The sequence below is a fragment of the Triturus cristatus genome, chromosome 10, assembly GCF_964204655.1.
Source record: "Triturus cristatus chromosome 10, aTriCri1.1, whole genome shotgun sequence".
Taxonomy (NCBI): Eukaryota; Metazoa; Chordata; class Amphibia; order Caudata; family Salamandridae; genus Triturus; species Triturus cristatus.
The window spans coordinates 678,715,986-678,739,611 of record NC_140593.1 but is presented as its reverse complement, the minus strand read 5'-3'; the positions used below and the strand labels follow the sequence as shown (position 1 = coordinate 678,739,611).

At 48.3% G+C, this 23,626-nt stretch overlaps 1 protein-coding gene across 3 annotated transcripts in view; it reads left to right on the top strand.

Moving 5' to 3' along the window:
* The first annotated feature begins 9,718 nt into the window (after positions 1 to 9,718).
* TELO2 (telomere maintenance 2) overlaps positions 9,719 to 23,626 on the top strand; it is an 831,249-nt gene continuing 817,341 nt past the window's right edge. For 2 of the 3 annotated variants that reach the window (XM_085628173.1, XM_085628170.1), the window contains exon 1: positions 9,719 to 9,878. The gene's annotated coding sequence lies outside the window, so the exon portion shown is untranslated. The remainder of the gene's footprint in view (positions 9,879 to 23,626) is intronic. The other variant, XM_085628172.1, reaches the window with a different exon arrangement.

Below are 23,626 nucleotides of genomic sequence, written 5' to 3'. Positions count from 1 at the left end.
TCACGTTGCGATAATATGGCCCCGATGGCCTCATCCGACGCATCCGCTTTCACTATGAATGGAAGGTCCATCTGCGGGTGTCGGAGGATGGGAGCCGAGGTGAATGCTTTCTTGAGGCGTTCGAAAGCCTGGGTGGCTTCAGAGGTCCACACAAACGGCACTCCCTTGCGAAGCAGGCGAGTAATGGGCACGGCGATCTGGGAGAATTCATGTATGAATCTGCGATAATAGTTCGCGAACCCCAGAAAACTCTGAACATCCCGAACTGTCCCGGGAATGGGCCATTCGCGTATCGCCTTCACCTTTCTCTCCGACATATTCAACCCATTCGGACTTAGAATCACTCCTAGGAACTCCACCGTGTCCACCCCAAACTCGCACTTACTGAGCTTACAGTACAGCTTATTCTCTCTTAGTTTCTCCAAGATCAACCCTACGTGTCTGGTGTGTTCTTCGATCGTGGAGGAATAGATCAAAATGTCATCTATGTAGACGACTACAAAGATGTCCATGTACTCTCGCATGACTTCGTTCAAGAAGAACTGGAATGCCGCCGGGGCATTACAGAGCCCGAACGGCATCACCAGATATTCATAGAGCCCAAAACGGGTCTCGAACGCTGTCTTCCACTCATCCCCTTGTCTGACCCTCACCAAGTGATAGGCCCCTCGTAGGTCTAGTCGAGTGTAGATGACTGCCTTACGCACTTGGTCCAACAGAACGCTGATGAGTGGCAACGGGTACCTATTCCTGATGGTGTTCTTGTTCAGACTCCTGTAATCGCAACATGCTCTCAGCTCGCCATTGGCTTTAGCTATAAAAAACAAGGGAGAGGCTGCAGGGGAGCGGGATGGCCGGATAAATCCCAGTGCCAGGTAGTGGTCTAAGTACTCCCTCAGATGTCGTGTTTCAGGCTCGGACAATGCATATACCCTACACGTGGGGATGACGGCTCCCTCCACCAGGTCAATCCGACAATCGTATGTCCTATGTGGAGGAAGACGTTCCGCCTGTCTCTTATTGAACACGTCTTCGTATCCTGCATACACCACCGGCAACTCCACCTCTTTTTCTGCCGCCGTAGCGACACAAAAGGGGTATGTCAAGGCCAGGGCCAGCGCTTGATGTTTCTGTAGACATCTGTCCACACAACCTGGTGAGAGAAACCGGACCGTCCGGGCTTTCCAATCCACCGTCGGGTTGTGGCAACAGAACCACGGCATTCCTAGAATAACCTCATATTGAGGGGCCTCGATGATATTTAATTCTATGGCCTCTATATGCTGATCGGGCCCATCTCTTAGGGACATCTTCAGGCTTTCGGTATGTAGTGTAATGCGACCAGATTTCAACGGCTCTCCATCTACGGCCAGTACTTCCTCCGGGGAGTCCCTGCGGACTACCCCTATCGATAAAGACCGTACCAACCCCTGATCTATGAAGTTGCCAGTGGCCCCCGAGTCCAACATTACCAGTACCTGATGCACCTGCTGCCCGACTTCTAGCCCGGCCTGTAACACTATGTGGGCTTCAGTGCGGGTGGACCGAGTCGTGGTCAACGACGGTATTCTCCACTCCGTATCCCCCGAGGGTCCCCCCAGGCTCTTCTCCCCACCGCTGCTTTCGTTACTTAAGGTAGACGCCGCTGCCCTCTTTCCTCTGTACAACGGATGGGTGGTTTTGGGTTTCGCCGGACATTCGCGCACGAAATGCCCGCGTTTCCCGCAATACATACAAAGGCCTAGGGTGCGGCGGCTTTCCCTTTCGGTTTTGGACAAAGGGGCTCTCACTGCCCCTACCTCCATTGGTTCGCTGTCAGAGGCCCCAGGAGCCGTGTCTCTCCGTGCGGATCTGTAAGTGGACCCTATCCCTCTGTGTCTATCTCCCATCCTTTCCGCCATGCGCCCATCCAGTCGCAATACCAGATTCATCATGGCGGTGCACGTGGTAGGCTGGGGGTCAATCTGGGCCACTAGGTCCTTGAGATCCTCGCTCAATCCCTGGTAGAACAAGGACATCCGCTTGTCTTCGGGCCAGGACGTCTCTGCCACCAACCGGTTAAAAGAGGTGAGGTAGGTAACCAGGTCGCTCTTCCCTTGCCTCAAGGAGAGCAATTCTCTGTCGGTACTGAAAGTGGTGGTTCGTCTGTCGAACACCGCTTCAAAAGCCGCTCTGAACGCGTCCCAGTCGGACAGAACCATATCATTGTTTCTGACCAACGGGACCGCCCAAGAGGCCGCGTCTCCTACTAGATAGGAAATCGCGAACGCTACCCGTGAATGATTGGTGGGAAAAGAGGAGGGCTTGCACGAGAAATATAGCATAATCTGAGTCAAGAAGATTTGTATCTTTTGGGGATCTCCGGAGTACCGTTCCGGACTGGCTAAAGGAATGGGCGGTGGCACCGTCACCTGAATCTGCGGGCCCCCCCCTAGGGAGGCATCGAAGGGGTTACGCGTCGCTCTATCTATCCTGTCCCTCAGGGCTGCCGTCTCGGCTCGCGATGCCACTAGTTCCTGCTGGACCAAGGCTAGCGCTTGTACTACTTCATCTAAGGTGGCCATGTCGTACACCTCGGACCAGGAGGAGCACGATTCGTGGGTGCGTTATTCTGTTAGGAACTGAGCTCCTCAGGGTCCGAGCGACGTAATAGGGGTCCACCTCCCGATATCCCCGGGCTCCAACCAAAAGGTTACAGAGCCCAAAGGCGATCAGGCGAGGGAAAACAGGAAGGGGGGAAGGGACAGCGGGGAATAGAACCTGAAAGACAAATGGCACAAAGGTTATATCGTAGTTACAACGTCTAGCTACTCTCATATAATTCTCACTAGAAAGGTAGTTACCATGTGTAGTGGGAATCCTTCCCCGCGATCACTGAGATACCTCTCTCAGGACCGCCAAAATCTCACTCCAATACCCAGGCGTATTCAAAGTCTGACAGCCACCACACTCAGCTTCAGTCACACCCGCAAAGTCATGAGCCTCAGTCTTTCTTCAGACCCGAGGTGAAGTCATCCACTCCCTAAGCTCTCCTTCTGCTCCGATGTACTGACTGTTGGCTTCCACGGTTACTATACCGCCGCCTGAGTATACCAAATAGATAGCGCTCCTTCACACCCGTGAGGATCAACACGCTACTAGTCTTGCTTCCCCAAAAGTACCACTGCTGCCCGATGGTTAATCCTCACCACCCATACAGCAGGTGGGTTGCAAGGCTTCCCCTACTCCTTAGTCCCCCTGCTCAGCCGAGCAAGGCTTGGTCGGGATACTCCTCCTCCGAACCCGGAGGGGGTCTGTGTGGGGTGAGTAGCACCCTCGAAAATAGTACTAGTCTGGTGCACCTCCTATGGTGCCCTCCCAAGGGATATCCGCTCCTCGCGGACTTACGGTTCTGCACTCTCGCTTCCCCTCTGGGTTACGAGCGCGTGAGTACGGGGAAAGGAGCCAGGGACTCGCTTCCTACCTGCTCCTGAACGAATCACGGCAGACGCTGGATGTTGTCCTTCCGCCGTGCGCGGCGTCCGTCTGCTCGGTGCCTTAAACTCCAGGTGCTCTCTGAGGATAATGCGCAGCTCCGCTCGTCTGCGGCGAACACGGAAGTTTCCTCTGGAAAGTAGAATAACGCACACCTTCGGCTGCGGGGGACGTCGTTATATGGGCGTCCACTTCCGGGTCCTCGAGGCTGCTGGGAAATGTAGTCTAAACGCTAGGTAGGCGCGTCTGCCTACGAATCCTGACAATTTTGGTCCAAAAGATCCCTGGCGTTTCATCAGGACCAGAATTAAAGGTGGAAGTGGTGTTGTGCACGAAAGTGAATAAAAATATTAGAGGGGTGCCATTAGCCCTCTAAACGATCAGTGGGGGCCACTACCTTAAGAACAATAAGTAGCGGCTGCGACTAAATAGTCAGACCTGCCCATTTGATCGTGACCTAGACAGAAATAAAAGGGAGAGAAGAACACAGGAGAAAAGAAACACAAGTTTCAGATATTCGTATTGAGAAGTTTGCAATGCTGTCTCTACACGGAGTGTCTCCAGGAGGCATGCCTTGCATCAAGAGAGTAGTGTGAGACAAGACTAAATAGGTTAAAACAGAATATAGAACCATCCCCTCTGCTGTGTGACTCCTGTGTGATAGCAACAAGGAGCGTGGAGAGAGTGGAGCCCCAGGTAAGCGGCATGAAGCACACCGCGGACCCGGCGGTAGCCCGCCCAACCACACCCAAGATGCCACCTGGGTCACAGGTCTCTGCAGGGTGTGAGGGGCTGTGAACTGATAAAAACAGGCTGTCCCAATCATCCGCTTGCCATCACCATCACTCAGTGCCCTGCTTCCACCCTAGGTCATTGTCCTCTGGGTGCCAGTGTAACGAGCTTGACATCGCGTATAATTTAACTTATTTAACGCCTCTGCCGAACTAGTCGTTTTTATGTGCCATAACACTTAGTGCGCGCCTATGCTTACCTATGGGAGCCCTAACAGTGCTCCATAACCTAGAGGAGTAGGGTGCCCGCACCTTATTGGGCTGCAGACACAAAGTAGTGGGGGAGGCATAGAAAAAAGAAGAAAACACCAGTAAGTCTCGTGTGACACGAGGATTGACTATTTACACATGGACTTACTTCAGACGGAGTTTCTCCATAATGTTCGATGATGTACTCACTGTTTGACTCGGGTGTCGGCTCAAGAAACCTGCCCCGTCCTGACACCTGCTTGAAGTAGAAGGACTGTGGTTTCTGGCCGTGTAGAAGTAACTTGGTCAATCAGGAATACAGGCGGTTCCCCCTTCAGGTATGCCCTGTCATCACTGGTTCAAGTGCGTCTGCGTGAAGGCCTAGCGCGCTGTCTCAGTACCGCCCATGCGTGTGGTGAAGCTGAAGTCAGCTGCGCATGTGTGTGGCGGAGCCGGGTGTTAATTATGAAGGAACATAGTGGCCGTGTATAGATACACTGAAGGCAGTCATAATGCAAGTTATCCAATCAGTGGTTGCACAAGCTAATATGCCAGAATCTATGTGAGCTGCCAGTGAGTCATCCAGCAGATAAACCAAGTGAAGACATGATAGTGTGGCTTGTCCTCGCCCCGTAACATGACCAGTGCACGATCCAGGGACAGTGATATGGTCCCCATGGAGTATATTACATATACGTGCATTAATAAAGGGGTGGGAGGAGAGGGGAGGAGAACAAAGTGATAAGCATCTAGGCGTCAGTGGGAGCATCCTGTGGATGTTAAACCATGCGTGTGCATTGAATGCTGGGTGGGGTTACTGTTGTTGCCACTGTGCTCAAGGCTCATCCCGTGGGTGCGGGGAGGAGGAAAAAAGGGTTCACAATTCTGCCCAAGGAATATCATCATTGAGGCCTTGTGTATTGGTGTGAAGGCGGTGAACCCATTGTTGCTCACGTCTCAGCAGTGAGGAACTATTCCAACCTGGATTGGCCTCTAGGATAGTCCAGTGTATTGCTTTGCACGGGTGGCCTTTCTCTTAATAAAGGGGTTTGTAAGCTTGGTGGCAGTGCGTGTCCGTCTTATGGTACTTTTGTGTTCACTGATCCTCACTTTAATCGCTCGTGTTGTCATCCCAACATATCTTAGGGGGCATGGGCATTAGATGAGATGTGGGTGGTGTTGCAATTTGTATGTTTGCGCTGTTCCCATACAAAGTTCCCCAATTGTAGTGTTTTTGTGTGTCTCGTGGAGGGGCATGCCCCACACGTGCCGCAGGGATAATGTCCTGTGACCGCTGGGAGGTTCCACAGTGTGGTTTCCTTGGGTGTCTTAAATACTTGTGGATGTGTGTGCACCAGTTGATCTCTGAGGTTCTTCGTTCTTTTGAACGCGAAACGGGCTGGTGGGAGATCTAGTGAATCGCTGTTGAGGATCCTCCAATTCCGGTTGATTATCTTCTTTATTCAGTTGGATGATGGAGTAAATGTGGTGGTTTTTGACTTTGAACAGAGAGTTTGCCTAGGACGAGTCTCGATCAGGCAGTTCCAGAAGCATTGCCACAAGCACAGACTATCCCTCTTTTGGTTTGTGAAAGCCTTGTTGTCGTAGACCTGGGTCTCTTCTTTGTGCTCTTTGATGCAGGTTGATTCAGAACTGAGGTTCTGGTGTCAGGGTGTCTCATAAATCCTATATTTAGGGGAGTTAGGGGTGTGGTAGCAAGTAGCCAATGGGGATGCTAGTCCCTGCAGCTAGTCTCCCTGGGGTGACCACATTCGGGGGTGTAAGTCACCTTTTCTACCCAGAACCCACTATCCACTTTTTTAAATGTCATACGTCTTCCTTGACTGTACAGACCAGGCAGCCCACCCTAAAGGTGTGGCTAGACGTCTGGGGGTGTACACCTCCTGTGTACCTTCTTTCCCACCTAACCAGGAACAAATGTGCCTGGGGCAAGAAGAGGGCTGTTTCCTCCTTTGGGAGACAGCCCTGATGCATATTATAGGCAGTGTAGCCTTTAAAGGTCACCGCCTTGCTGTGCCACTTCACTAGCTATCCTGAGAGGGAGGAGGTATGACCTCCTTCCTGCTCAGACCTTTGTTGCTGACTCATGGGAGTGGTCATACTGCCTGGCAGGAGGTCAGAATCCTGGCTTGGTGGCAGCAAGTGTGTGCTGCCAGCCAGAGCACAGAGAAGCTCTGGCACCCAGGTGGGCAACCTCTAAGCCCTCGAGATTTGTGTTGGGGATGATGAGGCATGTTGTTTTATACCAAACACTACATATTTAGGCAGTACCATAATGGAACTGCAAGCCTTTGGTTTGTCCGGGTGCCAGCCCATATTATCCTATGGACGGCCTATAACTTATAGTGAATTTAATGTTAAAGGCCACTATAGGGTTAAATAAGCCTGCACTTACATGCCCACATCTTTAATATTATGCACCTTGCCTCTTGGGCTCAGAAGGCTTTTCTTAGAGGTGACAGACATATTAAAAGCAGTAGAAGCAGTGCATTGACTTTGCCACACATGGTGAGGGCAAAGTCGAAATCGGACAGTTTACACTGTTCCTTCAGTATGCAATGGCAGGCCTGGTGTCAGTAGTTTACTTGGGTCACTCAGTGTGGCACAAATGGTGTTGCAAGCCCTGGGGACTCCTCTACTACCCTTGCCATTGGTACCATAAATGAGGGACTTATAAGGGAGGGGGGGGGGGGGGGGGGTAAGGGCTAAAGTCCTTGTCAATTGGGGTTGCCAATTTATACTTAACAGTTTTAGGGAGAGACCACTAGCCCTGTGGCCTGGGTAGGAGGCTCCAGTGCACTTTTAGAGTCATAACCATCAGCATTGAAGCAAAAAGTGTGTGTGTGTGTGGGGGGTTACCTTACAAAAAGGGCTCTTTCCAACAGTATCACTCTACTTTGCGCCACTGCACTCTACGCCACTGCACTCTACACCCCTACACTCTACGCCAATCCTCTATATGCCACTCCAATCTACTGTGCACCACTGCACTCTATGCTAATGCACTCTACTGTCACGCCACTCTACACCACTACTTTATGCCACTCCACTCTACCGTGCACCTTTTAATTCTACGCCACTTCCCTTTGCTCTGAAACAATCTACTCTATGCCACTGCACTCTATGCCACTCTACGCCACAGCAATCTATGCTGCGCCACTGTACTCTACTCTGCACCACTCTATGCCACTACACTCTACACCATTTTACTCAAGAGCAATGCTCTACGCCACACACATAACACCAACTACTCCTCACTACTACACTCTACATCATTATACTCAACTCTGCAACACTCCACTCTACGCCCATGCACGCTACGCCATTGTATACCATTTCGCACTACATCATTGAACTCTACGTCACTCTATTCTACACTGTACTCTATGCACTGCTCTCAAGACCACTCTACGCCACTGCACTTTGTCAATGCACTAAATACACTGCAGTCTATGGCACTGCACTCTATGCCACTGGGGTCTATGACACTGCACTCTATGACACTCTACTCTGCAAGACTGCACTCTCTGCCATGGAACTCAACTCTGCACCACTGCACTCTACGCCAATGAACTCGACTGCATCACTGCACGCCACTCCTATCTACCCAGCACCACTGAACTCTACGCCACTCTCCTCTACACTACTCCACTCTACTCTGCACCACTCCACTCTATGCCACTTCACACTACTGTGAAACAATCTACTCTATGCCACTGCACTTTATGCCACTCCACCCTGGGCCACTCAACTATACGCCACTGTAATCTACTCTGTCACTCCTCTCAAAACTACTCTGCACCACTTTACTTCACTGCACTCTATGCCAATACACTCTACACAAAACCAATGCACTCTTCATCACTGCACTATATGCCAATCTACTCTGCACCACTCTATTTAATGCCACTTCAGTCAAGGCTACTCTACCAAACTCCACTCCATAACGCTCTACTGCAACTAACTCTACTCCACTCTATGCCAGTCCACTCTGCAATACTGTGCGGCACTACTCCACTCTACAGCGCTCTAAGAAACCCCCACAATGCTACTCCATGCCGCTTTACTCCATTTGAATTTTACACCATGCTACTCCACTCAACCCTACACCAATATACTCCGCTCTACGAAACACCCTGCCTATGCCCTTCCCCTCTACTCCCAATACGACTATCTCTACTCTGTACCACTCCATAACACTTTACTCTAGACCACTCAAATGCACTCTAAACCACTCCACTCTTTTTTACCCCACTAACGATTAGCCATGAGAAATAGCAGCCATACGGAAGTATACATGGCAACACCTATTGGCTTTGCCAATCCTTGTTTTATGATGGCAGATCAGGGCTTTGAGTGGGCCGGGTCTCACCATCGGCAGTTTTTTTTAAGGGAGCCTCGAAACTGGTCTCTATCGGGCTCTGTTTTGTGCCCTGGCACAGGCGGTCCGTTTTCGGTCCGTCTTTTTCCGGACTGCAGTGACAGCAGGCACATCGATGTGTGCTGCTCACACTGCTCATTTCTCACTAGTGGAGAAGTTACAGCATGATGTCATGCCAGCGTTGTAGAGGAAGGGGAATCCTTTAAAGAAAGTCATTTTCTCTCTGGATTTCCCTTCTCTTTTTGAAACTCAGGAGCAGCAACATTGTCGTGGTGTCACCTGGGCTTTAAGTGGAACTTTTTCAATATTATATACAAGCCATAGTTGCTGCTTAGTCATCTTATGCAACTAGCAACCATTGACAAAGCCAATAGTCCTGACTTGTAGCGAACAGCAAAATACATTCGGGCAGCAGCACACTGTGCTAAACACACATTTTTAGTTTACGTCTTTTTAAGTCACACCCTTAATTACATTGACCACGCCCCTTGGAGACCCCCGCCCCTAATTTTTTCATCCCACTTAAAGCCCTGTGGCAGATATCTGACAGTACATGACACTCGCGCACGTTCATCCAGTAAACAGTGCAAAATGTTCTGGTCCCGTCCGTGTGCAGTTTCCAACAAATCATTGGTGACCCCAAATTCCACCAGCTCTTAACTTGACGCCATACACCAATGAGCACATACGGTTATAGAAAACGATAACGCCTCAAATGCCGGCCATCATGCAGCTGAAAAATCCTTTCCGGAGCAGCAAGAGCGTGTTTCCGGTCCAGCACTTTGATCGCATGAGGTGAAGCAGCAGGGGCGTTCCCTTGGGAGGGGGTGGGGAATTTTCGGGCGGGTCTTTTGTACTGACCAATCACATGACTTAGAGTCTTAGACGGAAAATACAGCCACGAAGACCCGCCTAGTCCCGCACTTAGCTTGTCATTCAGTTCCAAAACAAGCCTTCTGATTGCTTTTTTTCCTTCGCACATTGAAATGTAGAGTCGGATGTACAAGATCTTCATATAGGAGGTAAGTCTAATGTCCACGCCTGGTACCTTCACACCTGAGTTGGTATGCGTGGCAGAACGCTATTCCTTCAAAACATCCAGCTCCTTTCCCAAACGATAATAAACGTGCTTTCCTCGTGGCTTTTAAGTTTTATGTGTGACATTTCCCAGAACACCCTAATTTCCCCGGTCAGTGGGGAAGTTGCTCGTCCAGGCCACGTTTTTTCTTTGCATGGTGAGACTTGTAGTCTCAGTGTAATACCGACATGAATTATACTGCAATTAGAAAAAAGTAACTGGAGAGGTACTTGGGAAATATTACATCTCTGCATTCCCATTTTTGTAGTTTACATATGTGTGGCATTTTGCTGGCTTTGGCGGTACTCTTTGAGAGGAGAAAACAATTGTCCCCTCAGTGTGAGCTGATTATTTACTGGTAATCTTTATTACTCTATATTCCTCCTACCAGTCATCACCTTTGAGGTATTACTTTGACATCATAACCACTTTTTTATGGTTGACCCAGCAAGAGTATAAGCTAGCACATCTCGCTGCAAGACACCTTTGTTTACAACAAGCATTGGCATAGCCAATAGGTCTCGCCTTTGGGACCTTATACGTTTTTAGCCAGGCAGCACATTATCTATTACATTAGCCATTTAAGATATTAAATTTGGGGGTGAATCAATGGCGGGAGACAGTTCATATGCTGTCAAAAAAAGCCATCAAATAAATGAATATGCAAGCACATTAGTAATAACGATTGTTTTGTCAGAAATTGAATGATACCTTGATTAACTGCTAAAAGGCATCGGACCAGGTGTTTGCTATGTGTAGATTCGCTTCTGTGTTCTGTAAACCCCACACTGCATGGAAGGCACAGACATACCCATTTGGAGCAATGCTGTATTCGAGTATGGACATGAAGCTCCGCTCACTCTCCACTCATATTTTTCATTGGCTTGCGTCGTTGTCATTTGTAAATGCTGGCTTCGGATTCGTTAATAGGCTTGTTAGTCCCTCCTTGTCTTCATTTGTAAACTCCCATGAGGGCTGGCCCTTTTACTTTGTATTTAATCTGTAAGCACTATTTTCTTTAATGAGTTTCTTCTACCGGAGGCACGACATGCTTTCCTGCAGCATTCAGTGCACCATGCGTGCTTTTACTTTCCAAGCAGCCCGTGAAAATGGCGGACGCTTCTTTGAAATGAAATAGGTCTCGCATTTCCAGGAGTTTGAGCTATTGGCATTGTAAATGACAATGACTTATTTATGTGTAAATTATTAAAAACAGATAAATAACAGGCCTTGTCATTCACAATGTCAATAGCTTAAACTCTCGCAAATGCGAGACCTATTGCATTGCAAATGCTTGTTTGAAACGGGACTAAGCCTGGGTTGGATGAGGTTGGTCCTAACCTGTGATAGAACATGGAGGAAAATATATTTAATGACATCTAGCCTAGGGTAATTACAAGTGGTTAAGATCATTCAAGGGTTTCACATATCTCTTACTTTCCTAAAATAAAAAAAGTGGGCTCTAGAGATCTGCAGACCACGGGTGAGTCTACGAGAGGCAAATACTTAAAATATAATAGATTATGGTAAATGAATGCAGAGCCTAGCTAAGGACCATCGTCACTCATTAACTGCAGGACAAGTTGGCATGGTTGCTGGGAAGAAAGGGTTGCCTAAGGAGGTGCCTTCTGTATAGTACTCCAACAACCTGGTCCTGAGCTGCAACCTGCTGATGCTGAAGCCAAATAAAGTGTTTAGAAGGCGAGCTTTTCTATGCAGCACTTTGAACAGTAGACAATGTATGCCATTACAAAGTCAAAGCAACCCACTAAAAAGCTTCGTTATGGGTCTCCAGTAGCCCTCATCATATGAAGACATACAAATTACTTGAAAGACATTTCTTAGAGGGAGGTTAGTTACTCTGAATGTTTAGTATTTTATTGTTCAAGGTTTGTTAAGTATAAGGTTTGAAAAATGTCCAGTAGTAGTGCCAAAGTGCAAGGATATGTATGGTACTTATTACTTGTATTTATGTGTAAACTATGAACAGCTCTTTCCATATATGAGCTACGTTGTGCGTCTAGTATGGAAACGGAGATACTCAATAAAATAATAATAATAAAATACTCAATAAAAAACTACTGGGGAATAAAGGGATGTTACAGTCATAATTAGCAACCTAAAAATAAATGAAAATTGCCAGTTGTGGTTAGTTATGCAAAGGAAAATGTCCCCATGAGCTTCTCAATGGTCTGTGTGTTCTATGTCCCTCTACATAGTACGCACATGGCATAGCTGAAGGCCATACCTGGTGCATACTACACACATACACCATGCCCATAGGCTGTGCCCTCTATGTGTGTTCCATTGTATGTAGTGGACATAGCACTTGCACCAACATTGTGATATGTGCTATGTATGTTGCACACACAAGGCATGGCTTATGGCCATGCCCTATGCCAGGTATAGCCATGTAATACAGTCGTTGTATATCAGATGTCACTGTAGCAAGCGCAATGCTGAAGGCATGCCTAATGCTACATTCTCCTGTACTGTGTATCTACAAATGTAGTGCGCCATATGGAGGCCACGGCGGCATACAAAGTTGTGTATAGCCCGTGATTCTGACTGTGTGCAGTGGCAAAGGGTATGACCAAAGGCCACGCTTTGCGGGACGTGCACACAGGTGTATGTCCGTGTAATTTCTGCATACTCTGTGCACTATGCGGTCATGCTTTTTGTGGTCTAAATCCCTGTATGCATTAGGCCCAGACCACAGACGAGGGCTGCGCGTGCACAGTCTCCCGTGCAGTGAACAAACACTTAACATAGAAGAAAATAGGAGCTGTTGTTGCGCTTTGGGAAGATGGCGGCCTATGTGTCCACAGTGATGCGTGCTGACGGTGCCCCGCCAACTCAAGACAATGGAGTGAGTGCTGTGAATGAGCACTCGCGTGAGTTGGAGAGTGCCGGGCAACACACCCCTCCAGCCTGAGGTCTAATGCTCAGGAAAATATAAACCCGTAATGTTCTTAGACACGCGGAAGCGTGGGGAAGTGAGGGCAAGTGCAGGGGTTGAGCGGTGAGAGGTACATTATCAGCAACACAGAACATCCTGTGCCTAATCTGGCACGCAATCTCGACCTCCCCTAAACTGAAAGCAAGAGGGGCAGTGTCGAGCCGCTCTCCCGGAAGGGGAACTGGTTTGACGTGTGTGGGCGGGGCAGTGTCCTGACACAAGGGGACAGCCATGCCTGGCAGGGGCGCAAAGTACCTGGCATGAGAAGGCGCTGGAGGGCTTAGAGATGAATAGTACCAGGCGGGCAACTAGAGCCACATTTCGGGGGGGGTTTCTGAAAAAGATTTCAGGGGAGGGGGTGCTAATTCTTCCAGCCATAGGCAGAGTGGTTCTAAGAAGGGGTGAAAACACAACAAAAGCCTCATTAACAAGTAAATGGTCTTTAAAAGACCTCTGAAGTACTCTGGTGCGGCTGCAATTAGACGGTCGCCAGCTCGCGAAGCTGTCTCAGCCCGGGCTGACACACATGATGGGGGGGCTGAAGCCCGGTGAGCGCAATGGGTGTTTCGTGCCTGAATGGTACGAAGGGGCAGATGTAGCTCGCGGGCTCAGTGGCTCGAGGATGAAGAAGGGAGACTGGCGCGAGGTGACCCAAGTTAGCAGTGGAACACTTGTCTGGTTGGCTTGCAGGGTCGTACCGATGACAGGCATGTGATGTCGGTGAAGGGGCAGTGCTGCCCACTAAAATATGTGAGGGGTCGATTCCACTTGCAGTGGCGGGCCTCAATGAGCCTTCAGGGACCGATTTTCACATAGGCTTCTTTGCTCGGCATGCTACTTGTGCGGTTCCCAGCCAAACTAGCCTCCCCCAAACCCAGCTTCCGGGGTAGGTGAAACTGAGTTTGAGAATCTACCCCGGACCTATAAATAACTCACTGCCTTTTTTTGACTGTGCCAAGTTCAAAGCAGCGGCCCATGCGAGTGGGAGGTCCCCGCATTCCTGGAACTGCTGTCAGTGGCTCCCAGGGGGGAGGGGGCGTACATACATGGCTGTAACTCAATTAGGAGAGAAGTCAGCAGGGCAGCTGCTGATACAGATACTTCCAGAGCCGGGAGGGCTGAGCAGGCCCAGCTTGAAGGGAGAGCACAGTGAAGGTCCAGAAACGTGCACTCCACGACGGGGATGGAGGTGTATAGGCCGTAGACGAAAGCAACAAGTCCAAAACCACAGAAGGGGCACGAAAACAAAGGGAGGGATGAAAACAGTGGAAAAGGGGGTGAATTCGGAGGGTATAGCGGTGCAAAAAAGAAAGAGTTAAGGGCGCCGCTGCTTATGGAGGAATGGGATGAAAACTGGGAAGGGCCGCAAACGGAGGGAACCATTAAATACCGAGAACAGAGTAAAAACAGGAGAAACAAGAGGGCCAAAATGGTGGGAAATGGGTGACAGAGGAGAGATTATGAAAACAGACGGAAACGAGATAGGAAATAATCTCAACACATAATCCAATAGAAGGACACAGAGGGAGAAGGGCGCATGTTAACTCAAAGAGAACAGGAGGTGGAAATCCAAAGACAGACTGAAAGCTGATGGTAAAGATTGAAATGCTGGGAAGTGGCTGAAGAGACAAGTAGCACACAACTTTGGAATCAAACTCACACGACAGGAACCCAGAGGGAAACATCAAAGACGGGAGAAGAAAACAAGCGCGCGCGGCCACGCTAATTAAAAACAGATGGCCCCTGCGCACCGCTGCTCGCTCCCTCAAGGTGGATGCCAGCACAAGCACGAGTGCTTGAAAAGAGCTGACCAATTTCCAAAGGTCATCTCCCAGAGCAGCGTATCCGCGCTGCCTAGGCGAAACCTAAAAAGGGCTTGGAGCCCACCCATTACTTACCGTTAGTGCGCCTCAGTGTCAGTCTTCTTTGCAGCGTCCCTAATTAACTAGTTCTGCCAAAATGTCACTTCTGATGCTTGCTGTGGAGCATAGACAAAGCACAGATTAATTCAATTTAATCAGTGCCTGTCTGCATCTTCAGATGCGATTAAGGTACTATGTCTTTACCTAACATCCGTGCACGTTACGTGCCAAGAGAGTGCTGGTGCTGTTTACACACTGTGTTCTGGCCCGGTTTATGTCACCAATAATGTCCCTGGCAGTCTGTGTGGTATCTGATTTATATTCCAGAAAGATCTTTCCTAGCCTCAGAATTCTTTCATTGCGCTGATTCTGAGTAAAATAAATGTCATTATTATTCAAAGCGTTTCCGGCAAACCAAGCTTCTTAACAAGTAAAGTAACAGCACTGTTTGAAAATGTTCTTCTTTGCAAGGCGCTCATTAAATAATGGATTGATTCATGGGTCAAGACTAGGCATTACATGGTTATCAACTCCATTCCTGTGCCTCCGTTGCAAGGCCATCCTCCTCACGCTGCTAGCTGCACCCCTGCTTCCTGTGAACTTTGCTTCATGTGGACACTCACTTTTCCTTCTTGACTCATACAACCTCCTCCTCACATCCCCCTCTCATATCCAGAGGGAAGCTCTCCTTTCTTTCCCTTGCACATATTCCCGGCAGACATACATCACTCTGCATCCAGGGCTGCAGGCGCAATGTTAGAGTAGAGTGCCTGGAAGAGGTAGCTAAAACGCAAGACTTGGAACACCAGAGCTGGAAACCATCAGCTAGACTGCAAAGCCTGATCCTACTGTTGACAAAGGAGAGCCCCTACCATTGAGAACGATAACCCATTTTATATACCGCTTCAACTACACTTTTGTGGGTTCCAACCACTGGAAATGATAGAATATCACATCACTGTGCAGTTGCCTCTCACTGCCCACTGCTTGTCGAGAACCTCAAAAATAATAATATGGATAACGTGCTTTAACACAGTGCTTCAAACCAAATTTCTACAGTTCGCAACCACTGTAGACAGCGAGCCCATCACCTAACAACACACCCTTCTCCTACTGCTCATCAACCCTTGTAGATGTCTGCCATGCATGTTATAATGCTTGAATGCTAAAGTTATGATAAATAAGAGATGGCTTTGAATAGCATCCTTAATATCTTAACACCCCATCTCAGTTCTCTTTAGAAATGTTAATCATCTTTCACGCCTTGTTTAGGTCGGAACCTACCAGACAGTGCAGCTCGGGGGCATTCAGAAAGCTTTCCTGGGAATGCATTTCACCCATTGCTTTATATTGGTGTTGTGGTTTGTAACACATTTGCTTGCTTTCCTAATGCTGGCTTTATTTGTTTTAGGCTGTCAAGCTTGAGTTTGTCTCTTCCGTGGCCCATACCTTATTTACTGTATTCTTCCACAGCTCGCTTTCTGTAAACTGGCCTTTAAATCTTGATTTTATTTTGTCATATTTGCTGTGCATTCAAAGACAGAGGTCAAATGTCAGGCTCCGTCTTCCAAGGAAGCTTGGTGTTTCCTTTCCTTTCTCTGACTTTAAAGTGAGAGGATTTATGTGACAATCATGCTGGCTACTTGGGGTGTGCTGGAGGAAGACTGTACAATGTTATTTTTTTCCTAGCACACAACAAAATTTAAAATATCTGTAAATGAACTGTTTGACTGTGGAGATACTTCAGAAAACATCAAATTAGAAAAGCAGAAATGAAACAAAATATTTGGTAAAAAAGTCATGTTGGAAGGATTCGGACATGATTAGGTCATAGGTGTGTTCGGTCACCAAGAACTGCACTCGTATGTGTGAGACAGGGCACAGGAATGCAACTTTTTGCATGTGTAAATAACCACGTTGAGCGCATAAAATGATAACTACAAATGGCATAGTGACTCAGCGATGGGGGTGTGTGGGGGTGTTTTAGAAAACGTGAAAGTGACGCACCCGGGCATTATGTGAAGCGGCAATAGTAATGCGCAGTCATAATAAAAACGAGTTGTACCTGTATGGTGGTAAAGGGGGTGCAGCATTCTAATACTGGGAGTCATGCATGTTTGTTTGTCCCCCTCCCCCCTTATTCCAGAAGTTGGGCAACACAAGTGTCCGAGTATTGAAACAGGGCTCATAACAGAACTGAGCTCCAGAGTGACGAGGTGGATAGCTGGTACGAGGGGCCTTGGCTATTACCCGGTAAATATAAACCTATGGCGGTGAGACACAAGATATGTGTGTTTTTTATGAAGTGAGATTGATAAATATTTGGTTGGACGTCCCTTTTAATGGACCAAATTTGTTATTAACAGTCACTGTGTGTATAGAACAAGGGTCCAGAAAGGTGGATTAAGACCCCATGCCCCGAAGAAATTGCCTCTACCACATACAGGCAATGAAACATGTTGGCCCCTCATTATATGGTCTGCAAGCATGCAGTTGGTTTTTAATTTGAATAGGCCCACAAGTTCAGAATAAAGTGGTTTGGTGACGGTGTGGCCTATCTCAATTTTAACCTCACGGGGTTGTGTTGTTGTCAGTTGACACATTTATTTTTCACAGATTTTCTGGACACTATTATTTTTGCGAGATAGCGACTGATGATGAAAAACGTGGGCACAACTGGTGATAATTAACCAGTAAGCTCTGTTGGTGTTGCGCATGTGAGGTGCTATCTCGTGTTTCGCATTATTTTTCACAAATGCATTCACAAATGCATTCACAATGTTATGTCTTAAATACACCTGTTGAAGTGGAGGGTATTTGTCGATAACACAGTGACTGTTAATTTGAAGGTCAGTGGTATAATATTTGAAAAGATAGGGCCAGCGTGAGTAGGGGCAATACCTTAGAATTATGAAGGATTGTTGTTGGGGTAAAAATTGAATTCCCATTCCCACTCAGGAAGTCTAAAGAATTAAGTGCCCGTGTGGATCAGGTCTAACTGTATTTGTTGGTCGCAGTGGTGAGGGCCAGATGCACTTAATGCCCCAAACTGACCCCGAGCACACAGGCCATAGTGTGTGGTCCGTCTTGTACTCTGCTGGCTCTGGGCTACAACACACCTGCTTCTCACCCAAGCAATTTAAGGGACTTTAAATTGTTGTCCAAAAGCACTGTGGCCGCCCCGCCTCGTTTCACCTTTCTGATGCTATTTGCATACCCATGTCGTCTCTCGCTGCTACTTCACCCCTCCTCCGCCTTGTCCACTCCTCTACCATCATTGCTTGTTTTGTTTGTTGCTATTTTTCTCCTGAACAGTTTCTGTGCACGTCTATTCCTTGTGTATATTTGCCACTGGACCTATTTAGGCAGGGGACTCCCGATTTCTTTCAGCAAAACCGGCTTTGTTTTAGGTCTCCCCAGCCTGAAATAGAAATCAATGGGAGAAAATACGTCGCCCCGATTTAATTTTTTTTATTTATTATCTGCCACTTTCCTGTTGTAAAATATTGCATTGTATGTTTATGTAAGTTTCCTGCTGCATGGCGCACTCCCTGTAACGTGACAGGGGTTAAAGTGTCCGGTGCAGAAATCTGTGTGAAACTTGCAAGGCAAGTGGGCCTGCGCCAGTAAAGTATTTCAGAGCACGGGGTTAATGTGCTGAAAGCAGAGCCCTGTGTAGAATGAGAGGTCACAAGTTTAAATATGTTTAGTTCATATTTATCATGCTCGTTGAAACTGGACCCTGGCACCATTGTAACTGTACCACCTTGGCTTTCACAGGCTGTCTGGCGGAAGCTTGGGGTGGCATTGGCGTGAGAGTCCTGGCAAAGGGCAGCTGCAGACACTGTCTGATTAACCAGACCAAAGTGTAACTACAGAATGAGCGGCCAAGATGAGAAAGCCTGCCAACTCTTTCTTCAAGGCTGCCCAGGGCTCCATGTCATGCGTTACACCTGTCCCAATCCTGTTTTTTTTTTTTTGTGGTGTTTTTTCCCCCGTCATTTTGTATTGACTGGCTTGTAGTTGCAAGCCCACCTGTGTATTTGTGGGACTGCAAGTCTCAGAATGCAAATCAGTGTTTGGTGAAAGTCAGGCCTGGTTGGTGTTGTCACACATATTATGGGTCACTTATCACCTGTGCATCTCATCTCTCCCACCTGACACTTTCCTTCTCCCGCAAACTCTCTCTCTTCCTTTCTGTTTTCCTCTGCCTTTCTCTCTTCCTCCGTCTTCCCCTTCCCGTTAATTGACTCTTTCTCTCTCACCGGATTTTCTCCCACCTGTCTGTCTCCCTTTTTCCCCTACAACTATTCGCGTTTCTAATATGCTCACTGTAATGATGAGGGTAGCCCAGCCATCGGTTTTCTTTTTAGGTTAAGCATTTGAGACCTTTTGTAACTTCTCTTGTGTACTTAAAGCCAGCCCCCTGCTATCCATTTGTTTGTTTTAGTGTCCTTTAAAAATCCTTGCTTGCTAGTGGTCAGTCCTGCCTCTTTGTCCCACCTTATTCTCTTTCATTCCTCCCAAACAGCAGGGACTAAGTACTGAATCATTACACTTTGATTGTATATATGCTCTTTGTGGGACTCATTTTTTCTTGGGTTCCGGCTCAGCACCAGAGCTGCTTGCATTTTATGATCTTTTCAGTGCTCTGAGCTCTGACTTTCTGTAAACAGGCATGGGAAGGCTCTCTGGTCTCACAGCTGCTCCCTCTGCCTTTTGATTTTGTGCACAATTAAAAACAGGCCTTTTAATTAATCAGAACGGGTATGTGAAGCATTTTTAAAGCACAATTTAACATATCTTCAACAGGCAATTCGAGCATTTCTTCCACTGTAAGAACCTGCTCACTCAAAGTCAATCACTTTTTAGAGCTGCCCTGGAATGTGTGGCTGTAACTAGAATGTACCAAACCTGTATGTGGGGAAAGATAAAAAAGCTTGTTTTGATCCGCATTGAGTAGCGCAGCAAGTCTCTCTGCGAATCGTCCGCATTTCCCCCTACTCCTCCCTTTTTTATGTCTCGCCTGAGCCAGCGCACATGTGCTGCTCTGTTCAACTCTAAACACATGCTCATGCGTGTGCTTTTCTTTTTTCACCCGCTATTGGCCTTTGCATGCGTCTTTCTTAGAAAGACAGCACGCAATTGGCCCAAGGCGGGTGCATGTCCCGCCTTCTGTCTACTGTGGCCTAGACTCTTCGGGAGCGAGCAGTAGCGCCATCTGTTTCCAATTATCGCAATTGGAAACAGAAGGTGGTCAGCGCTGGTCGCGCTGGTTTTCCCTTGTAGTGCGCGCGCGTGCACACCACTCGCGGGTTTTTATCTAGAAAAGCAAATGTACACAAAAGACCGTGGTCCTTTGTCTTTCAAGCACCGGGTTGTCCTGGGTTACCAAATGCTTCACAAAAAAAGCCCAATACATCAAAAATCCATTTAGGCAGCGCAAGTGAAGGAAGATGCTCTCTGGTATCGATCTCCGGCTTTAAAAGGGGCCCATCCTCCTAGATGTATGGTTCCCTTCTCGCTTGCGGTGAATGTTTTGAATGAACAAGCAGCGCACCTCCCTTGTTGATGGAGCTCGGAAACAATGGACAACAAAGGTTGCGCTCTGAAATATTTGCTGCCTACGAGTGGTTGCATCGCAACAGTCCCTCCTGATGAACCTCCGTGCTCGGTTTCTCATCAGCCACCCATAGATGCGACTCACGGTGCCTTGAAACCGTACTTCACGTGCTCCGCTCCACTACGCGATAGTGCCCCAGACATTGAGGAATGTGTGCACGAGTCTGAGCCGTGACGCCAGTCCTGGGAGCGCCCCACACCTGCATTCACTGTTCCCGATGCCGTGTCCGAGGGATTCTGGGCTTGGCATAGCATATCACCCAGTCTCATCCGAGGGGCACGGGGACAGCAGCGCCGGCTGCATGCGCAAGCGTGATGTAGCATTGATTAAACATGCACTCGGCACTTGCTGAATAAAGGACGCCTGCAAGCCACTGTTCCAGACAGCGAGTTGCATAACAATGTGACATGGCGCTGCCTATTCATTGTCATGCCAAGCACACTGTAATCCCGTAACAACAGTAAAATTGGAGTGATTGGAGGGCAGTCCCGAGTTACTTCATGTTCCCCGATGAAGGGTTGCCTGACACATTTTGTCGGTGGGGCGCCTTGGTGAAACACGTACCTATATCTGTCTGCTATGTTGGCCATATTGATATTTTAGGAACATATTTCCGTATTTAGTTCTGTGTTCTTTCATGTTGATGCCCTAAATGTAATGCCTCCGTGAATGCATCTTCTTTTCCCGAGTTGGTGAAGACATCAAAATGTTCTGGTTTGCTCCTTGGATTGTGCGTTAAACACGCTTTCCATTTCCTAAGTGCATTTGGTTGCATTTCATGAGACTGATAGCCCCCATTTGATGCCTGAATTTTGTGTTTGCCAGCTATCACATACAGTTGATTTTTTGGGATAAATATTTTGCGTTGTGCGGCGTTCAAGGTTGAATATTTTCATCATAAAGCCATAGGGGAAACTGAAAAATCAGCGAACATGCAAGCAATGGTAATAATTGCTGAATCTCAATTTATATCTTGAGGTGGTATGGCCAGTGCTTTAAATTGGCAGGTAATATTGTGGACTGACAATATGAATTATTTATTTTTACAAGAGAGTCTGCCAGTATTTCTCAGCAGTGGCATAGCATTGTTAACATGGAAATACAGGCACTTCTCGCTAGTGAACAGGTTACTGAGCTCTATTGAGTATTTGCACATTTATGTATTCTTTTTAAGCACTGGGTACTGCATTCCCAATGTGTTTGCATTGTTCCTGTTTTTCTCTATTGCCTAATCTCTACTGTTATCCCGTGAAAACGGATACAGTACACTAAAGAACTGTAGGCAATTTTTTTTTTTTTGCAAAATTTTATTGTGCAGAGAAAAGGTTACAAGCACGGGCCTACAACCGCCAGGGCCGGCCGCTAGTAGTTAAAGTGATCAAGCAGTTCAAAAAACAATGACTGGCCCATAGGGGCTCCGCTATATTACAGAAGATCAGACTGCACATAAGGGAAGTCAGGATACACACTTTTAACATACATAACAACAAAAATAAAGAAAAACAAAAAGCAAGGCGAAACGACATGAAATGGGCGTCGAACCACAGCCGGGGGACTCAACACCCGACCACCCGAGGGCGGTCAATAAAAGGAGGCCTGAGAGGGAGGGGGGGGCCACGGGAGAACCAAATCTGTACTCAGATGTACGAGATAAGCAAGGAACCCTCAAGGATCAGGGGGACGAGGCAACCCCAGACGTATCCACCAGGGGGGGAGCACAGATAGACCCGCGATACACGTTCCACTGCCCCCAAATTCTACCCCATGCCCCCGGTTTACCACGAGCCACATACACAGTTTTCTCCCTGAACATGCACCAGTCCATGTTCTCCTTCCATACGGACACGGTGGGAGGCCGTTGGGAAACCCAAAGCTGCGCTATATCTCTCTTTGCGATCATGTTCCCCAAGGCCGCCCACCGAGCCTGAGCCGCATTATAGTCATTGGGCTCCCATACATTCAGAACACAGCGACGCACCTCCGGCAGCAGAGCGACCCCAGTGACTCGTCTCATAACATCATGCACCCGGCGCCAATATTCCGCCACCTCGCGGCACTCCCATAGGATGTGGAGAAAAGTGGCACTGAGCCCGCAGCCACGCTTACAGAGCCCGTCGTCAGAAAACCCCATCGAGACCAAGCGGGGGCCCGTCACATAAAAACGATGGAGAATCTTAAGCTGGACCAGACGGAGACGGGCCGGGATGGCCACCTCCTTGGGGGATGACAGTGCAGTCTGCCAGTCCTCGTCGTCCAACTCCACCCCATCTCCCGTCCATGCCTCCCGAAGACGCACCAAGAGGTCAGCCCGATTATTTATCAGTTTTTTGTAAATCAGAGAGATAGTACTGTCGGGGACGTGACCGTCGAGTATGCGGTCCTTGAGAGGCGAAGAAGCAGGGACCGTGGTCCCCTCCCCAAAGACCGAGAGCAGGGCATGCCGAACCTGTGCATAACGGAAGAACTCTCTTTCACTAAGCTCGTGCTCGCTCTGGAGCGCCGCGAAGGATTTAACCGCTCCTTTAACCCATAAGTCCCCCACTCTGCTGATGCCGATCGTGTCCCAGTGTTCGAAGCCTTTCGTTGTCCAGAGGCTTCCCAAGCGTTCTGAGGCGAATAAAGGAGTAGCACACGTTAAACACTCACTCCAGCCCATCGCTACGTTCGCCGCCTTCCACACACGTACCGCAATCCTAGTAGGGCCCGTGAGGGTCCTACCAGCGGATCGAGAGTAGAGCGCTCTATTATAGTTACCGCCGGGAAGCAGGAATTTATCCATCTCATATGCCGGGTTCAAACCAGGAGCGTACGTAGCATGGTTAATGGCAGACAGCTGGGAGGCCCAATTGTACCGTCTAATATCAGGAAGCGCGATGCCCCCGTCATACCAGGGGAGAGTCAGCTTTGCCAAAGCGATACGCGCTCGCCCGTCCCAAACCAGTCTCCTCTGCAAACTCTCCACTTCCCTAAAGTAGGCCGCCGGAATGACATCGAAGGAGTTCTGGAGTGCATAAAGAAATCTGGGAAGGGACATCATTTTAAACAGCGCCGCGCGACCAAGTGGAGACAAGGGCAACTTACACCACCGGGCCGTATCCACCCTCAAACGCCGGAGTGGAGACAGGAGATTCTGCTCATAGCGGACCGCCGGATCCAACGAAACGTACACCCCCAGGTATTTAAAGCCGGACTGAGATATTTGGAGCGGAAGCCGAGACGGCAAGAGAGGAAGGCCACCAGAGATAGGA